This window comes from Cupressus sempervirens, chromosome 3 (assembly GCF_028749045.1).
Source record: "Cupressus sempervirens isolate cs-2001-9-10 chromosome 3, ASM2874904v1, whole genome shotgun sequence".
In the NCBI taxonomy this organism is placed as follows: domain Eukaryota; kingdom Viridiplantae; phylum Streptophyta; class Pinopsida; order Cupressales; family Cupressaceae; genus Cupressus; species Cupressus sempervirens.
Window position 1 is genome coordinate 12,115,867 of NC_143120.1, and position 18,175 is coordinate 12,134,041.

The following is an 18,175-nucleotide window of genomic DNA, read 5'->3' on the forward strand; positions in this document are numbered from 1 at the left end:
ATGACCAATTGTGACTACTTGCAGAAACCCTAGGCTCCACAATGCACATAAGAAAAAATCAGTAATAAATCTTGATGATAGGAAATGAGCCCTCAATGCCTATTTATTCTTTTTTCCTCGATAGGTCGACCTCCTTTTTAATTTTTTCTCCGCTTCTTCCAGCAACCTCTAGAAGATTTTTTTATTTAATATATAAAGTTACCTTGTAATATTTATTTATTTTTAATTGATAACTTTATAATTAACCCCTCCAAAAAAATGGGACATTACAGCAACTATATATCCCTTTAGAGGTTGAGGAGGATGGTTTCTAGTCCAAAGGTTATTTTTCTTTTGTTAAGGATCTAGATTATTTGAATCTTTTTTTTTTTAATAAAATATAAAACACACCAACTTCACAACCTATACATAGCCAATGATACAAAAAATATATTAAGAAATCTTCAAACCTCCTCACACCATGGATGAAGAAAACACATAGAAATGCAACTATATTGTATCCAAGAATAACCTCCTCAGACCGTGGATGAAGCAAACACATAGAAATGCAACTATATATCCCTTTAGAGGTTGAGGAGGATGGTTTCTAGTCCAAAGGTTATTTTTCTTTCATTAAGGATCTAGATTATTTGAACCTCTTTTTTTTTTATAAAATATAAAACACACCAACTTCACAACCTATACGTAGCAAATGATACAAAAAAAATATTAAGAAATCTTCAAACCTCCTCACACCATGGATGAAGCAAACACATAGAAATACAACTAAATATCCCTTTAGAGGTTGAGGAGGATGGTTTCTAGTCCAAAGGTTATTTTTATTTTGTTAAGGATCTAGATTATTTGAATCTTTTTTTTTATAAAATATAAAACACATCAACTTCACAACCTATACATAGCCAATGATACAAAAAAAATATTAAGAAATCTTCAAACCTCCTCACACCATGGATGAAGAAAACACAGAGAAACACAACTATATTGTATCCAAGAATAACCTCCTCACACCATGGATGAAGCAAACACATAGAAATGCAACTATATACCCCTTTAGAGGTTGAGGAGGATGGTTTCTAGTCCAAAGGTTATTTTTCTTTCGTTAAGGATCTAGATTATTTGAAAAAAAAATTTATAAAATATAAAATACACCAACTTCACAACCTATACATAACCAATGATACAAAAAAATAATAAGAAATCTTCAAACCTCCTGTAGTATCCTCCCCTGATTTGAACTTTGACTTGCAGAAATTTAACTTAAGGAATATTGTCAAACACTTTGTATGCAAACTCATAAAGCTAATTTCCTCAATAAATTGCTTTCCAATGAGTAGATTTACGAACAACTATGAAGTGACATTAAAATGCATAATACACATCATAACATTTTCACAAACACTTGGCACACATTCAATAGTATATGAAAAATCTGGAAACTCTTTCAATCTGCTAATAAAGGGTGATTTTTAAATGTAGATGTGCACTTACAGCTGCCTTAAAGGCTGCAACAACTATTCAGACTTGTATTCAACAATTATTATGCAAAATATCAAAATTTGACAGAAGAAACCTGGAATTAGTGGCCGTAGTATTTTGCAGATGTAGTCGGCCAGCCCTCCAAACTTCTAATCAGCCAAAAAAACAAGTAAACTTGATACCAACACTGTTCACGCCGTACTGTAGCAAAATACTGTTCATGCCGACTGTAGCAAAATATTGTTCATGCGGCACTATAGCAATAACTAACTTCAGATCTGCACCTCAAACCCTTGTAAATTTCTTTATGCAAATGCCCCAAATGAAACCCAGTGTGTTTCTTGAAGTGAAAACACCCTTGATCCTCCTGACTGTGTCTTCCAACAGCGAAGAGAATGCTAGCAAAGAGGGATTCCGTCCTCCAAGCCCGATAATTAGATATCCAGCAACATAACATTAATCTTCATCCAAGCATACAAAAAAAAAAGCTCTTCCATTTCTTTTATAGTGTTCTCACAAGAGCTCAATCCTTCGTTTTCTCAATGTGGGATAAAACATAACTCCCTTTATGTACCTTATGTCTCCAATGTGTTATAAAAATAAAGGGAACTCTTTTAATTTAAATATTTCCCACAAACTATAGTCTATGCATTAACAAAGTTAAATATTTAAATTTAACTTTATAAAATGGTTTTATCAATGCATAACAAATCTTATCAATGATAAATAAGTCTTCCTGTCGATTTTAAACAATTACCATCGACATACCACTGTGACTGAATGTCCGGCCATGTCCAAGATGACTTACTATAAATAGTAAGTATGCCCAAAGTTGCCTCAGAACCCCTCAGAAAGACCTGCAACTGAAACTATCTAGGCCAAATGGCCTCTAAGCCCCTTTAATGTCCTAGTTAGCCTACGGGACTGTGGGGAAATAGGCTAACGACAACATCATGCTATGAATGCTAGAAAGGGGACATTACACCTCCTCACACCATGGATGAAGCAAACACAGAGAAATGCAACTATATTGTATCCAAGAATAACCTCGAGAATATTAAATAAAAAAATTATGTTATTTACAAAATATAAAACTTAATTGTGTAAAACTTGTGAAACTTCCATGTCATGTGACATGTACACATGTAGTTCCACATCCACATAACATCTAAAAGACCCAAAAGTTTGAAAATCACCAAACTAGTCAAACTAGAATAATACAATAACCTGGGTAACCATACATGTATATATTTTCAATGGAAAATCTACAATAACTTCATATCCGATTGTACAATATAAAATGGAAAGTAATGCTAGAAGGCATATCTCACTCACCAAACTATGGGCTATACATTCAAGAAAATAAAAGCCACCTCTAAATAAATCCAATTAGCACAACCCAAGAGGATGAAGGTATGTTAATGCAAGATTTAGGTAAAATGAGGATTTGGGTATTCTTTATTGATGATGGATGATAATGTGATTCATATGTAAATAATGAAAGCAATGTATATCTAATATAAAAGTAAGTGCAAGGGGGAAACTAGAAAGAGTGGCATTACCTTGAATAAATAAGAGGCAAATAAACCTTCAAATTTAATTTTGGTTGTCATAGAGCTGTTAGAACTAGGAAAAACTCTATATACAGGATTGTGATGTTTGTAACTAACTTCTATGAAAATATATTCCCCAAAGGACCATGTTGGCCTGGGAAAACTAGTCTAGGACAATGCTCCAAAAAAGTTCTTAGTCTCTATAGCTCCAAATCTGATGTTCAAGTTTTTAGGGTTCTCTAACTATATCTGAAGCTCACAAATCCAAATTCAAAACTATGCAAGCTAATCCTGCAAATAGAAAAGAAGGGGAAGAAGGTTGAGAGGAGGGGGGTCCCTATTCAAACACTTTTTAGGAGACAACCTTAAATTGAAATAATTTTAATTGTAAGGTTATTTTCTTGTAGAAAATGTTAGATCTAAATGTAATGGAATATATCATACCATGTAGATGCAAATTGTCTCTAAATATGTGATCAAGTATGTTGATGCAATAACTTTGACTCAACAAAAAAAATTAAAAATTATGGAATATTAAACCTCATGTAGTATCTATCTTGTAATTCTCCATAATGTTGAATTGAGGAAGAAGAGGACTTGATGGATGAAAGTAGAACCCCTTGATTGAAAATTCATTTTCCTAGTATCTAATAGGGGGAAGAAGCTCTAGATCAATAGAAGGAAATTCCTTTAATGCGTGATGGAAATGAAGACTTGAATGCTTAACGACTCTTGATAAATTCCTTTCACATGAATAGTTAAAGGGCTTGAATGCTTGATAATGGATGTTAGCTTGCACTTGGATCTTCTACAATTCATAGTGGATGGATAATATACAGCTTGTCTATGGATGCATATGTACATGTATGTTTTTTGATAATATTTTCTAGATCATTAGAGTGAAAATGAGAGGGATTTATGTCTTTTATAAACATTTTGGGGCTTGGATTTTGTGAAAGTCAACTATGATTTTAACCATTGGAAGAAAACCCCTCTATCAGGCTTGGAGCCACTTTTAGTTCAAAATCCTAGGAGAAGGATGACCTAGTCAACCTAGTCTAGGCAAATTTCTTCAAAATTTTCCTTGAGACTTAGGGGAAAAGGGGGTGGTAAAAATTTAAAAATGCTAGAAGATCAACGCTAATCCAAAAATCTAAAAAATCCATGCATAGGTCCTAGATGAAAAATGAATTATGCAATAGGGTGAAAAATGAGAAATCATGCATAAAAGTTAGAGCCAACCTAGATTTTAAACATGGTTGCAAGAGAAGGAGGATTGGACCCATATTTGAATTAAATGTTCATTGGAGTGCATCATGAGGTCCTACGATAAGAAACACACTAAAGTAGGCTCAAAATTGTCCTAAAATGAGCAAAAATTAAGTATTGACTTTATAGAATGGTAGACCAACCAACATGAAATTGAAATGTGTAAGAATAAATAACCAAAAGGAAGGAGAGGTTAGGAAATACCAAGTCCATCTATAGGCCAATTTCATAACCACTACTAAAATTACATGTATATGGAGGAGTTAGGGTGTTCTAGAAAATTTTAGATCATTCAATAATCAACTACATACAATGTACATGTATTCAAGCTAGTGAACCCATGCCTTCTAAGACTACAAATAAATTCGACCCAACATAAGCACATTGAACAGTAGTCATGATAACCTGAGTTTAGCTACATTGGTGAAGAAGCCTAAGAAAAATGCTCAACAGTAATACTTTACTACATACAACCAAAAAATAAAAGAACATCAACATGCATAAGAATTATTATATGTTTCTAAACAAAAGCTCTAGATCAATATGAAAAAAAATACAACCACATGATCAACTCCATAAATCTCCACCTTATTTATCCTTCAAAAATTTGTAGATGATCTAAAAACAAGATCAACTACAATGCCTCCACTCAAATAGAGATTAATCATCAATCAATTCCTTCCTCCATATTTTGTCATGCTTGTTAAGTTTAGAAATCTCAACAGGAGAAACATTAATAACCTAGAACACCATGAATCTTAACATTTAGTGATATATGCAAGTACATGCGCTCTATGTGTGGAAGTTCACAAAACTACATGCAAGTACATTCAACTCGCATAAATGCAAGTACATCAAAGATAAATTAACTCTAATACCAAATGAAAGGGAAAGATGACCTCGAAAAGACTTGGACCAAGAACCAATACACCTTCCATATACTATTTTTTTAAATTGAGTTCTCAACAACTTGATACAAGCACATACTACTATGGCATTAAAGTGGAAAATGATCCATGATTAATTTTCCATCCATTAACCCTTAGAGTAAAGATAATTTAGTTTATAGATCTTACAGCCTATTATAATTAACAAATTCCCTTACAACATGTCATAAACCAACTTGGGCATCCATATTTTCCATGCAATATATCTTCTAACACTTGCCAACCTATCTTGTGAATTTGTCACACAATAATGAATTAGCAAATTTCTAAAATGTCGACATGTGACAAAATATCCGTACTAAAATAAGATGCCTACTTTCCTCTTCAGAGACAAACTACACCCTTGTCAATTTCCATGTCACCTTCCTTCATTAAGACAACTCACCATCTCATGCCACATAGATGACAAAATATGATGAGCAATACATTGAAATTTAGGCATTTAATACATGAATACAATATTAAGAATGGCTAAAGTTGAGACACCTTAATTCATAATAGTGAGAAGCAAACCAAGTTCAAATTTTAAAGTTGAATTTCAATGTGAAAACATAGAAGGACAACCTTGCAAACATGAACTATTCGTAATATTACACGTAAAAGGAGGGGCCATATATTGATGAATGACACATGCATTGAAAGAAGTTTTTGTACCAGAATAGTAAGCAATTTGGTAGAATGCATATTTAAGATTATGTGAACATAAAAATGAATGACATTTGTATGAAAAAATATATATATGATAAGAATGATAAGTAAAAAAATATGCTGAATGTAAATAAAATTCAGATTTTTAAATGAATAATGAAATATAGTAAAATACATGTAACATAAGACTAATCTCAAAATAAAAATATGTATAAACCTAATATTCTTAACAAATAGATTCAAAAGAGAAATGAATAAGAAGCATTAATATCTAGCCACGAATGCTTGCATCATACAATCCTCACTTTACAACGGCTGCCTCCCTTACCCATCCAATATTCCGTAGATGAACTACTTATTTTAATATAAACATTACCCTGTCGACCCCATAAATCAAGCAGCAAACTGGGTGTTTTTTTATCAAGCATTCCAAACCTAACATCAGACAGATGGACGTTGACTTCAAGGCTGACAGATTAAACCACGAACATTAGAAAATTAAAGACAGCATTCTCAAAGTTAAAGTCAAAGTAAATATCCAAAGCGAACGGCCCAGATCAACCCCAATTAATCCGGAAGGGATGAAGAGACCCAAGGAAAACCGAAGCAGCGCATTCGACACGACTTTAAAAAACTCCAGCATTTACATTGCTAACGTGCACATAATATTAAAACAAAACAGAGAATCTCGAGATTACGCTTGATCCGTCTCACCCGCACAAAATCTGAGACGCGGTTCCTTTTCTACTCTCGTTGCCTCCACACTGTCGAACAAATTTAACACCAAACCCACATTTAACGAGGTTAAGAGATCGAGCTACAAAACCGTCTTCCACGCGTCACAGACTCCAAACACGTCAACATTAATTAACACGACTGATCAGTGCAATTAATTGGGCCTCTTATTTCATGTGCCCCGTCTGCAGCGCTGCACCAATTCCACTGCCCTTCTCTTCTATTCCATTTCCCTGTCTTTTACAACGCGAGGGCAGAGCACTATATCTCTCCTGTAGCCATGGGAGACCCCCCATATATTCTTATGCCTCTCCTGTAGTCATGGGAGACCCGGCGTAACAGAGGACCACGCGATGAGCCTGAACAACACTGCGGCCACGATGGCCACGGAGAATGTGACCAGAGTGGGATTGGGTTATGGAATAGCAATAGCGGTGGGAATACTGGTCTTCGTCTCTGCCATAATGTTGGCCTCCTATGTGTGTGTCAGATTGCAGGGCGTGAGAGGCAACGTTAACATGAACAGCAACGGTGGCAGAGAACGGAGTAGTAGTAGTAATAGCAGTGCGGCAGTGAACATTATTATCAACTGTATTGAAGGAGGCACGGGGCTGAACCAGAGCGCCATAGATTCGTATCCGAAGCTGGTGTTTTACCGGCGGCAGCAGCTGCCCCGTCCGCAGGACACGTGTTGCTCGATCTGCTTGGGGGAGTACAAGTACACGGAAGTTCTCCGTCTCTTGCCGGACTGTCGACACTGCTTTCATGCAGGCTGTGTGGATGCGTGGCTCAGGATGAATCCGTCTTGTCCTGTCTGTCGAGCCTCTTCTCCGTTACCGTCTCCGTCAGTCACTCCTCTCCCCACGCCGCTCTCTGAGTTTATTCCTCTTGCGAGGTACTCTGTTGGCGGACGTTGACGGAGGTTTCTTGTTTGTTTTTTCTTGGCCCAGATCTCTGCACTTTGCGTAGAAAGAGAATTTTTCGACAGCGGCAAATTTGTACACAAACTAGATTTCGGATTGGGCTGTTGTGGTCTCTGTGGGAAAACTTGATGTTTACATTGCATATCTTTTGCTCTCGAGAAAAATAAACAATTTCTTGGGTTTGTGTCGGTTGTTTTTCTCCCATTTTGGGAGAAGGATGGATGCTTCCTCTGTTTCCTCTGCAACATCTATGGGGGACTCTAAATGTTTATATTCTGTTAAACAAATGTAAACAAATGTATTTTTGAAATGCGAAATTTCCAATCGAGGAGATTCTTTGCTATTTTTTGTCGAGGCATTTTTCAAAGGAATCCCAGCCATTCAACAGTCAAAGATTAATTTTGGTGCTACAGATAAGGTTTACAATTGTTATTGATTAATTGTCGATTGGGATGAAACTCGAGATGGAGTATTAAAACTTGTCATTGATTAATTGTCGTTGGGATGAAACTCGAGATGGAGTAGTAATTTTTACTGCTAAAGAGGAAATCGTTGTGTTCACCAATATCATTATAATTATTTATTGTTGAAATATTAAACTTGTTAATTGATTGTTCGACTATAAAATCATTATTATTTGGTTTAATAGATATTAACATATTGTAATGGTTCTTAGTTGACTTGGGAGCATTTCAACTATTTCTTAAGGATGTGGTGTTCATGGTCGACGATAGCCTATGAATTCAGGTGTTCGATTATGAGTGTCTTTCTTTCTAGAGTTGTTGATGCTTTTCTACAAGTCATATGGCTTCTAATTGTGCTCTTTTACATTGTAAAGGTGTTGCTTCTTGGTGAAACACTATTGATAACGAACATTTGACTGCCTGTGTTATTCTCTCTCTCTCTGAGTCCACCTCTAACGAGTCCTAGGTTGTTGATAACAAAGAATCTCCTGCCAAAAATCTTGACAACGCCCCTATTGTTGATCGTTGTCAAGTTTCTGTTGCTATTTCAAGTCATGTTTATGTTGCAATCCTTGATGATGTCTCCAACTCTAATGGTGGTTTGCCCTTAGGCTAGGAGGGCACTTGTGCTCCCTCCTATGTTGTTGCTTTACGCCATGATTTTGCTAAGGTTGGGGTCCCATGGGCACCCGCTTCCTTAAAAATAGAGCAAGTACTGCTGAGATTTTTTAGGGATATTTAAAAAGGGAAGTGGTATTATGGATTTATAAGTAAATCCGCTTCAAAAAAAACATAGCTCCTAAATTTAAGGAAGCTTTTGTCTCATGAATTTTTTTTTTTTAAAATTAAATTTATTCATAAATTTGTTTGGTGGGAATTCATTTTGGTGAAAAAAAAAGTATAGATTGTTGACAAATGGCATAATTCCTCCCTAAGCTGGTGGGGCTAAATTCAACCCCACCCCTTTTTCACCTGCACAAATTGAGAGGGCTAAAAATTTAGGGCTCCTATTTTATAGGAAAAGACCACCCTAAAAAAGTATCATGGAGCCACCCACTCCACAAAAATAGAGCCCAAGCCCCTCCCATGGGACCCCTGCCTAATGATGCTTAGCTTCTACAACACTTTGGTTATCATGCTTATATATTGTTTGAACAATTGTCCGAAGGCATCGAAAAAACTCTCGCCCTTCTTCGATGTGAGTTTGTTAGTTCTTTTGGATGAAAGCCTCTATGTTCTATGTATTTATTATTTTCCTAGTTAGCACCCTTTATGCTAATTATGTGATGTCATTGGTCCAAGAATATGTTTTTATGTCTTGCTATTGTAATGGGTCATCCACCTTGTTTTGGTTGATTTATTAAATTAAAAACAATGTAATGGTTAAATTGCGATGATATAATTATTGTTATCCAATTTTAAATTTAGTTAAGTTATTTATATTTTGGCTTTAAATTTTAGATCGTAAATTTTTCTAAGTTAAAATAATGTTATATAAAAGAATATGATTTACTTAAAAAATAATTATTTATTAACCAAAATATAAACGAAATGTAAAACTTGTAATTGATTGTTTGATTATAAAATCAATAATATTTAATATAATACAGATTTTGATATAATGTAATGATAATATAGTATTTAAGTGAATGATATTCATTGAAATATTACTATTGACTATTTATAAGATCTTTGTTTATAACTTTTGATAAAAAAAATTATAACTTGAAAAGATTATACAACCGAAAAAAAGTTCTCAATCAAAAGAATGTAATTTAAATCTATATATTTTTAAAAATTTCAAGCTGTCTTCTTATATCTTTTATCTTTTAAGTTGCTCTGAGATGAAAAAATGTGCATTTTTAAATATAATCGGAGATGGCCTCTTCGTTAGAGAACAGTTTGAGACGTCACATCAATTACATATCATTACACTACTAACATTTTCAAATTGTATGATATGTCAGCGATAAATGAAATGGTGACTTTTGTTATCGGTATTATGCGGTTGTCGTGTCGAATCTAGAGATTTTTAGGAATCAACTTTGAATCATTTTTATTAGACCAAAAAAATCATAGCTGAAGGTCCACATCTTATTATGATTTCCATTTGGTGGTTTTGGTATGAGATGATAGATATTTTATGATTATTTAATAAAATAAAAACTATGACCAAGTAACTAAAAGGATAATTTGTGATATATAAGGTAGTAAAGCATTACATTTCCTTTTAAAATTTCATTAATAAAAATAATATTAAAAAGGGAAAAGTGCAATGTGAAGGGTTGTAATATATTAAAATATTAAATAGAATACTTAACTGAATTAGTGTGTTTAACGACATCTATTTTTATTTTGAAAATAAATTATTAAAATATGTAAATAAGATTATTGAAGATTATTTTTTAGAAAATTGTATTATTTTTTAAGTTAATTGTAAATTCACTTGTTTTTTAAGTTAATTGTAAATTCACTTGTTTTTTAAGTTGATTTTTGTTCTTTGGTTTATTAGTATTATAATTAAGGAGTATCAATTTAATAAATTTTAAAAGTGTTTCTATTATTCATTAGACGTATCAAAATATTGAGGTTAGTAGATTCTAATCATTTCTTTCACTAAATCAATTGTGAACCTATCTAAATTATCACATACTCATCTATAGATTATGAGACAACCATCATAGGGAAACAAAAATAAAAAGAAAGTCAATTCTAGACATCTTCAACTCTCTCTTTTTTGATGAATAGTCCTTTTCTATTAAAAAAATATACTCAAATTACAATTGACAAAAAAAGGGTCAAGGGATACAAGATCACCTCGCGAATGAGTTCGCACGGCCAAAGCTGGACTAGAAACACGGCCACAACCAGAAACAAAAACTATTCATCAACAAAAAACATATAAGGCAACCTTAGGCTACCAAAGCAGTGCCAGCCGAGGGTGGTGGATCATCTTTCTCATGAAAACCCCAACATCTTTGGGATTGGGGGGTGGGCTAGGAATAGTCTAGCCATCATCAGCAGCAGCAGTAACAATGGCAGCCTCCGCATCTTTAACCTCTGGCCACGGAGGAGAGATTGTCAAGTCCAAGCGAGGCCACTTCCCAAAATGCACCCGATGAGTACCAGGAGGAGGAGTCGGGGACCAACCAAAACCACCACAGGTGGGGAAGCTGAGCAGCGCCTCCATCTGCCATCACCACCACTAGGAGAGCAGTGGCGAGAAGCCTGGGAGCGCAAGGTGTGCGAGTGGCGGCCTGAGGAATGGCGTCGAGGACGGTGGCCACAAGGTGTCAAGGTATCTGTCGAGGCATCAGGAGGAACTCTGGCAATAGTGCAGGGAGCATTGCCCCAGTGGTTCAGCAGCTCCTGCAGGTGAGCTACCTCAAGAGTAACTTTGTTAGCTTGCACCTGAATCTGCAAAATTACATTATTACAAATGCATGCCTTAGTGTACATAGCAATGTTAACATCCAAAAAAATGTGTGTGAAAAGAACAACATTCCTATCTTTCCACAGAGAAAACAAAATTTCCATCTTGAAGGTATGCCAAATTTGGGCGAACTTTCGAGGAAATCTGGGAGGGTCACCCGATAAGATCATGTGCCAAGAAATAAACTCAGGCCTGGATGGCTTAAAAAAATCATGAATCCAGTGCCAATAATTTTGAGCACACTTACAAAACTAGAAAATATGCAAGAAAGACTCTGGTTGTCCACAAAAGGGGCACTTGGGATCAGGAACCCCAATGTGTTTGAGCTAAGGCCCCAGGGGAAGACCTTGGAAGGCTAGGCACCAAGCAAAATGCGCAATCTTGGGTTCAGTTATAGCATTCCAAATGGTACCAAAGTAGTTTCTTCGTTGAGAAAGAGACAATTGCAAATGCCATCTCTGGTTGAGCGTATCCACCATCGGAAGATGAGGTGAAAGCCATCTATATCCCAAACTTGGCTTGTTATTAGAAAATGGAGTGGTAGGATACCACTTCCAATCAAGCCACTAAGGTCGAACAAACTGAATCCCCACTTTGTGAACTAAGTGAACAGTGATGGAAGAAAGTAGAAGGTCAAAAGTTTGTCGATCTGAATGGATAAGGCGGTACTGTACTTGCATATCTTCCTAGGTCCTAAAACTCATGGTGCCCTTGAAAATAGGTCCTTAGGAGTTCTGATGACACGTTTAAAAAATGCAAAGCATTGGCCCCTTGAGTCTTAGTGAGGGGAGTACCCTAAATGGAAAATAGGAGAGACCGCCAAATGTTCTACTGATTTAAGAAGAGGCCATTGCGGAATTCATCTCTAGCCCATTGAAGCTAGGGCTTAATAGCCTCCCAAGCTTTCCAGATGCTCTTGATGACAAATGAGCCCTGAATGGCCACTGGCTCACGCATGATGAGAAGGCTTAGACATCTTCAACTTCACTTTGCAACTCTTTAGAACTCACCTAAATAGTGCACTAATTTTTATTTATTTTGTTAATATATGGCTTCAAGCCCAACCCAAGTATCTAGATTAGTTGTGTTGGTGACTTTTTTTCTAAATTAAGACATAACCCCAAGCTTCTTGTTAGGACATAGATAAAGTAACCAAAAAATTGCAATTGGGATTGTCGAAGACTAATGAAGGAGAGGGATTGTAGAACTCTCTTACACTTTGAGCCCCTGCCATGCTTGAGACTGCAAGTTCATAGAGACCTTTTGTGAAATAATATGAAAGACAAATGTAAGCTCTCAAAAAAGAATGAAAATATGGCTTGCCTCAAGAATACTTGTTTGGAGAGTTTTTCAATACATGTCATCGCCATATATCTTTTAAATTAAGAAATTAAGTTCAATGATGCAACCCATGATAAAATTGGTTAGATATTTGTGTAGATGCAATCAATGCACTAACTTAGAACTCATAAACTTATATTAATAATGGTAGAAATAAATAAATAAAATACTTTTAAAATATCTTAATTTGAAGATGAAATGGATGGATAACCTTCAACTATTTGACCATTTTATGCAATATAGATGTAGTTAAAAAGATGCAATGATTGAGTCAACGCCACTATTCACATGAGTTTAATAAACTACATGCTAGCTTACAAAACTTAAACTCACAAGTGCCCTTTTATCCAAAAATAAATAAAAAATATAGCCTCTACTTTATAATCTACAACTAACTAAAGAGTCTCCTTGTGTATTGTTTTGGATAAGGGTGCTCTAAAGTAGGGAACAAGCTACTCTCCAAACAAAATGCTCTAAAGACACAACAAAGTCAAAAATTATTTTTTCTAGATCCACAAAAATGTTGTGATTTTTTTCCAATTTTTTTGTTGTTTTTGACTACAAACTATGCAGATCATGAAGATCAAATGCTGAAATTTTCGGAAAAATTCATGGTGTTTTCAATTTTTTGAAAATTGGTCAACTATACAGTTTATAGGGAGGATAGTCACCGTCCCTAAAGTAGTGTGTCCCATAAGTCAACCAAACTATGATATTAACATCAATATCTTCAACTTAATTTCAACATTTTGACATCTATAGCAATTAAAAACAATGTGAACTAGTGTATTTTTCTGTGGTTTTATCTATGGATTATAATATTTTTAAAATTTATGATTGTTTTATATATAATTTTTTTTATAATTAAAAAATAGTTTTAAAATTTATTTTCCTTTTATATATCAATAATTTATTTATAGAAAGAATTAAAGTTTAAATTTTTTCACATAGATTTGTGCCACTAATATGCAGTGTAAAAATAAAAAATTCGTAATTTTTTGTTATATAATTTTTTTGAGGTTCATTCTTCTTGTTGGATGATTAGTAAGAGAGAGGTGGTATTATAGTGCAATAAGTTTGGCCTTTATGACCCCAACTTGGATTAATGTCATCCTGAAATATTTTGGCTTTTGTGGTACAATTTTGGATTGGCTCTAGTAAAGTTCTTAAATGATCAATTGTGCAATAATTTTTGCACAATCTCGATTATCTTTTTTTAATTATTTTTCCATTTCAATTAGGCCCTTTCCATATTTTACCTTGTCAAATATCTTTCCCACTAGGTTCAAGATTGAGTTGCAAGTAGACTCATCTCAACCATGTATGTGTCTTAGTTTTTCTTGAATACTTATTTTTTGAGTCATCAACCCATATTGGCTCACATCAAGAAGATATAGAATCTTAATTTAGTTATTTCACTCAACCAACTAGATAAATTGTGAGGTAGAACAAATTCATGTAATAACTGTCTCTCTTTCTTCACACTTATGGTCACAACGTAACCATCTTTAGGGGGTGTTCATACACAAGGTTACCAACTCATATCTTAACTATGCTACAAAGTCACTTAAATCTGGAACCCTGATGGTTGCAAAAATAGATAGTAGATAATCATTATGCTAAAGCTGTCCAAAGTGATACTACTTTTCATTAGTATAAGATTGTGAATGGGGCTTTGAAGTAATTTTCCCAATCTCTTGTATCTTTAAATAATTATCATGACATCAAGAATATTATGATTACTAGTATGTGCTCAAGAAACTGTTAAATATTCTCTAGGATAAATTGTTAAAAACTATTCAATAAAGTCCTTACTTTATAGTCAAACTCTCTGGAGTGGGAGCATTTCCTTTAGGAGAGCCTTACGATTGTTTCCTATCAGATTCTTCATCACAATAATTCTTGTGTAGATAATTTATCCATGTTAATCTTAATGGATTTGTGAACATAATGGCTAACAAAAAAATAATTGGCCTTGCCATGTTTCATTTCCTTGTGAATTTTGAAAAGCACTTTAAGATTTTGTTGGGGAGGGCTTGTATATGAATTCTATATAGAAATTATTCATTCCAAATCCGTGGTGAAAAATCTTAATTTTAAGAAAATATAAAATCCATGTACTTAAAGCCAACGGTCTAAAAAACACTTTCAATTGAAAATATATCACCTTGCTTGATGTTTTCAATATTATCATCACCAAAGTACTTTCTTTAAAGTTTAATCATCTTCTCCTCTCTCTTATTAATAATGTGGTTCACATTCTTAATATAAGGCACTTTAATCAAAAAAAAGAAATCCAAATCCTATGAATGTAGTGATTGACCTTCATTCTTTCCATAATCTGAGTTCTAGGATTCAAACATCAATTGATTTGATTGGTTAATATGATCTCGTTGACGCATTTAATTTTTCACCATTAGTACTCACCAATGTAATGCTTTTGAGCTATTCTTCTTCATTCACTAGGACTTCCCTCTCATCGTCAGTTTGTAAAGGGTTTTGATATTTACCATCATACTTCAATTTGGGAAATTGGCATTCCAAATTCATCCATAGGCAACTCGTCAATATTTGTTTATGACCATTGTCTTGCTCTCACTAAAGGAGGGAAAAATTAAGAATTCTCTCAATTTTTGGAACATAATTTCTCAAAATTTCATCTCAATCATTCAATGTTACAAGTCAATATTATTATAATAAATTCTTCTCATGCCTACTAGGGTTCAAGGTAATTTGTTAGAAATGAATTATTCATGGTTTAGTCTTTAAATTTGTCAGAAATCCCTTTTCTTTTGAAGCTTCTTCGGTGGTCTTGTGGCATGTTTCCTCTTTAGAACTAAAAACAGAATTGCTTACTAGACCATGAAGCTGCTTTCAATAGTAAAATTTCAAGTATGCTAAAAAGTTTTTGTGACAATTCATGTTTATTACGCTTGTGTTAGGTTCCTTTAAAGCCTCTTGCATGACATTGGAGAAACTTATTTAAGACTTTTGTGAGCTTCTTCTGACAACCAAAAGGGGTTCTTTAGCGTTGCTTTGGATTTGTGTAACCTCCCTCATAATTCTAGAGGCATGGTGTTGTTGTCCACCTAACAACAAGGGTTGGCTATTTCCATCAAACAGAGCATGCATACTCCTAGTATAAATGAATCCTAGAAAACCTCCCTCTACCATTGTTTTGATCCCTAATAAGTATACCATTGAGTTATTTCTCCGTATTGTTAATCAATATGCTTGAAAAGAGGATTAGATTTCAAACCTCTCACCACAAAAAGTGCACTGCAGTTCACATCAAGGGAACTTCTGCAACTAGAAGTATATAGAGTACTTGGTAGATTGTTAAACTTTGACTTCTTTTAAATGGTTTTCATTTTTCGAGATGATATTCCCAAGAATTGACAATTCCCTCTTTTGCCCTTTTTCCCTTAATCAAAGTCATCCTTTGGTTCATTTTCCATAAGTGACATGCTTGTAATTCCTCTGTCCAATGCCAACAAAATTTACTTTCCAACTTCTATGAGATTTATGTCTTGTAATGAGACTAAGGCTAAGTTTCGCCTTTGAGGCCATGGAACAGCATCCAAACAAACCCAATGCGATAATAAGTACATAGGTTTTAGTGCAAATGGCTAGTAAATTAGTATTAAGAATAACAGCAGTATATACACTGTGTTTCTCTTCATTTTAATAGATACGAGCTCTTTGGAAATCTGTCCTGCAACTGTATTCTCCACTTAAAAATGTAGCAGCCATAGTTTAGCAGAGATTGCAGAGCTGGTCTACAGAGAATCTATTGACTGAAAGACAATACATTTTGGACTAAGAATATTCTCATTACAAAAGGCTACAAGGTATAGCTAACAAACAGGTTTTGGTTATCTAGCATCTGGACAATGAGACACTCAATAATATTTAAATGTTTTGCAGACAAAAGAAAAGCACCTGGCTGGTGAAACTACTCCACAGCATAAGCGATAAGTTGATAGGTGGCCTATTTAAAACAAGTACAAATGACAACTATACATTCTTTGGGTAGCTTGGTTAGAATATAGCAGTTCGCTGACTTATTTGGTGGACCTTAACCAACGAAATGGTTTTATTCTCAAAGTTAGTGTTTTCAGCTATACTCTATGATTTTTAAGTCTTCCACATATAGAAAGAAAAAGAAGGGTTGCTTGTTGATTTAGGAGCAACCCTTGGTCTCGCGTCCTTATGTGGATTTGCTACTCTGAAATAATTAAATAAAGGTGTGTATAAGAATTTCAAGATATATCTGTAATTTAATGGAGGTGTCATTGTAAAATTAGATTTGGACACTGAAATAAATGATTAAGTAAATGATATTGAAGTGTATGTGATATCTAATTTGGAATTTATTTATTTTTAGGATTTTAATTGATTGAGCATAAATATTGAGGATGATAGTATGAGATATATACAATCATTTATTAATGTTCAAATTTTTGGAAGTGTGTTTGTGTTGAGTTCAATTCTTAAGTGAATTTTGCATATTAGATCCTTTTCCATGTGGTTGCTTAGTCAAATGAGAATTGTAACGTAGATGCATACATATATCAAATTGTTATAATCCTCTATATATATAAGGGAGATGTTGACATGTTTCTACCAATTTAATCATCTAAATGACACTACCTATAATATTCATAATTATATTATGATTACCGAATCAATTATTTAAAAAGGTAAATTGTACAATATGAACTCCCACACAATAACTTAATAGCAAGAATACAATAAAGTAAGTAAATATTTCTATACATGAACCATAGTTTCTTTTTATTCTCTTTTATATTGTAGAAATTATAAGTCAAAGGGAGTCACATATAAGTTGATCGAAAATGGGTCTAACATAGTTTTTCTAATGATGGACTATATATAAAGTGGATTAACAAGTGTAGGCTTTAGTTGATAGGAAAACTATATATATATATATATATATATATATATATATATATATATATATATATATATATATATATATATATATATATATATATATATATATATTACTCAAACCCTTTAGAATAAATTCAAATTGTCGATAATTTCTTAGTTCTTTTGTAGTACATGTAAGAAGAATTGATGCATTCTAGTGCACTTTCTTTATTTGATATGAAAAATTATTAATGACATTTTATTTGGGTCTATGATGAACTTGTTAATATGCATACATAAAAAGTGTAGACTTTCCATAAAGATTGTAAATTCATCATAATAATTTTGTCACAAGCACCTGAAAGTATGTCCTTTACCATACTTGATTTGAGTTTTTTCATCTTTCTCAACTTCCTTTGTAGTTTTTTAGCTTCCAAAGGGTTGGATATCTACAAATATTGAATTTATACCTAAATTGTATAAACTTCAT

The 18,175-nt window shown here is 33.8% G+C and overlaps 1 pseudogene; it reads left to right on the forward strand.

Annotated features, from left to right (window-relative positions):
• The first annotated feature begins 6,816 nt into the window (after window positions 1–6,816).
• Window positions 6,817–7,817, forward strand: LOC149564484 (putative RING-H2 finger protein ATL69 pseudogene; annotated as a pseudogene).
• The last annotated feature ends 10,358 nt before the right edge of the window (window positions 7,818–18,175 follow it).